This window comes from Panulirus ornatus, chromosome 12, assembly GCF_036320965.1.
Source record: "Panulirus ornatus isolate Po-2019 chromosome 12, ASM3632096v1, whole genome shotgun sequence".
Lineage (NCBI taxonomy): Eukaryota > Metazoa > Arthropoda > Malacostraca > Decapoda > Palinuridae > Panulirus > Panulirus ornatus.
The window spans coordinates 3,491,644-3,494,826 of NC_092235.1; the positions used below are offsets into that span (position 1 = coordinate 3,491,644).

The 3,183-nt window shown below is 38.9% G+C and overlaps 1 non-coding gene across 1 annotated transcript; it reads left to right on the forward strand.

Moving 5' to 3' along the window:
* The first annotated feature begins 328 nt into the window (after positions 1-328).
* TRNAV-UAC (transfer RNA valine (anticodon UAC)) lies at positions 329-400 on the forward strand. The gene has a single exon. It is a non-coding gene; the product is annotated as a tRNA-Val (tRNA).
* Positions 401-3,183: the final 2,783 nt, after the last annotated feature.

The following is a 3,183-nucleotide window of genomic DNA, read 5'->3' on the forward strand; positions in this document are numbered from 1 at the left end:
GGGAATTTATCGTGTTTATTTTCCCCGTGGACTCATAAGAATATACTTGATCACGTGCAAAATTGCGATCCTTTTCAATATATACACACACACACACACACACACATATAATATATATATATATATATATATATATATATATATATATATATATATATATATATATATATATATATACATATATCCTTCAGTATGTTTACCTTCGATAATAAAGGACAGAAGAAGGAGCCAAGCAAGTAAATTTCGTCAAAGACATCTCTCTTTTCTAAACGCTGCCTCGCAAAGATTTTCATTAATTCAAATTGAAGAAACAGACGAATTTTCTTTTGTCTGGTTAGCTCAGTGGTAGAGCGTGAGTCTTACACACTCAAGGTCGTGGGTTCGAGACCCACACCAGACATAATTTTTGTCTTTTTCTTTTTTCATTTTGTCCGCATCACATGTGTGCAACATTCAGTATGCTCGTCCAACGTTATAGTGAAGATCTTCACAATAAATTGTGGTTTTCGACCTTATCTGAAAGGGTCAGGTCCACCAAGACGTCCTTGAAATCTTCCAGAAGCTTCTGGCGATCCTCCTCCAACTGCTGGGCACATCAGAGTTAACATGGGCCGGACATCGGTTGTGGAACGACTTAATCTGCTTCCGGTAGTTAGCAGGGATGATAATGAGGGCTCTGACCTCATACCAGGTCAGCTTAGTTCCAGTCTATTGCTTAGTTCCAGTCTATTGCTTAGTTCCAGTCTATTGCAACGAGAATAAAAAAGTAAAACTCATTTCTTCGTGGAAAATTGAGAGGAAAACACGACAGCAACATGGAGATTTACTCTGTGGTTATTTTGCCGGCTAGTCGGCAACGGTCGGTCAAACACTATTTTGCCGTGGTAATCTCAGTGCTTCATATAATACTAAGTCCAAAAAAATGTTCTTGGGGGCGTAGCTCAGTGGTAGAGCACTCGCTTGGCATGCGAGAGGACCCGGGTTCAAACCCCGGCGCTTCCGTTTTTGTTATTTGGGAAATTCATTGTTTTCAGTCATATATATATATATATATATATATATATATATATATATATATATATATATATATATATATATATATATATATATATATATATATATATATATATGTATATCGTCCGATCAGGGAAGTTAAGCAAGGTTGGGTCTGGTTAGTACTTGGATGGGTGACCGTCTGCGAACACCAGATGCTGTTATCCCTGGGGATAGGGAAGAAAGTATACTTGCCTCGTATTCCCTGCGTGGCGTACAAGGCGACTAAAAGGGGAGGGAGCAGAAGGCCGGAAATCCTTTACTCTCATTTTCAATTTTCAAAAGACGGAACAGAGAAGACATAAAGATATTGTAAAGATGTAACTAATATAAGATATAAGAATGAATGGAAGATACGGATGTAGCTGAAACAAGGAGTAATGAATAAGGTGCAATGAAAATTATTCTGTAGTGAAGATAAATGTATATGTTAAAATTTTGTATTGAACATCAAGAAGTAATGATAATGATGAGAGTGTAGTGACGATGAGGGTTTAGTTAGGGAGTGGTGACAATTGCCTTTACAATGATACTAAGGAGGCAACACAATGAGGAACACAAACTTTCCAAAGCTACGTTCAAGTCAGACTTTGAACTAAGTTCGGTAAACAGAAGGATGATGTTAAGATGAGAGTGTAGTGAAGAAGAGTATAGTGATGATAAGGATATTGTCAAGATAGGTTGTAGTGAAGATACGAATGTAGTGAAGATACGAATTTAGTAGAGATGAGGGTTATTAAAGAGTAAAGTTTATTCAAAATGATTATGTAGTGAAGATAAGAACTACTTTTAGTGAACATCAGGGAGTGCAATGATGATGGTATGGTAGAAATAACGGTGTAGTGAAGAAGAGGGTATAGTGAAGATATAATTTAGTGAAAATATACTAGTAATGAAGATACACGTTAGTGAATATGAGGTTGTAGTGAACTTAACCTTATTGATCTGATCCCCCAAATCCTCCAAACTACGTTCAAGGGCGGATCCAAAGCCAACCGAAAAGGCTATTTCTCTGTGTATTGTTAGTGGTGGTGGTGGTGTGTAGGTGTGTGTAATCATCTATTTGCACTGTATTAGGAGGGAGTTTTACACTCGTGGGGCCCCGTGTAAGTACGTTGTTTGTGTGAGCGGGTAAAATCTAAAGCCTTTCTTGAAACCAGCTTAGTCAAGATAAGGTCATATGAAGATGGGGTTGTAGTGAAGATTATAATAAGCCTTGCATAGTGAAGATAAAGGTATTACGGAGAGGAGATGTAGTGAAGAAGAATATATTGAACACAAAAGGAATCAAGCTAAGTGCAGGGTCGGCCTACTAGCTTGAACTTACATTTCAGGTCAAAAGCATTCGAGTACATAGTATTCGAATAGTTATATCCGTATCAGGGGCGATCATAGCCTAGCGGTAGCTCTCCCGCCCGTTGCACAGGGGTCCCGGGTTCGATCCTGGCTCTTGGAGGTTTGTATGTTTCATGAGAGTGCTCGTTCATATGCACTTAGTTCGTAAACACACACATATATATAACACACATGTATATATATATATTCCCATGAGTCCACGGAGAAAATGAAACACGATAAGTTCCCAAGTGGACTTTCGTGTAATAATGGCAAGCAAGTATGAAAGATAGAGTATGGAAGACAAAGACAGTGGACAAGTGTTATGTATTCTGTGTCCCTGATAACCATTTGATCTGACTCATTCAGATAAGGTCGAAAACGCCAGTAGTGAAGATGTACTAAGGATAATAGAACGGTGTACGTACGTACGTAGTGTGAGTATCTTGACTGATAGAAAGTATTGAAAGCGGCAGGAAGTAGTGAGATATTGTATTGTGCTTCGTACAAGACTGGCGGGCGACTCCGTCCTTCGTGCTGTGCCACACACAGTCTGGTGATTGTCGGGATGTGTAGCCATAATGTTTGATGTTATGACCATTAGTGATGCATCATGTGATGTTTACTATCACAACATCGGCTTCTTCCTCCTCCTCCAGGAGAGTGGCAATCAGGTGGCGGTTATTGTGGTAGCCCGGCACCTGCAATTGTAAGATTTCAAGCAACATTGAGAAAATGGGACACATTATAAAGAGTTCCATAATTTCTCTAATTCTTCCCCAAATTCATGTGGAC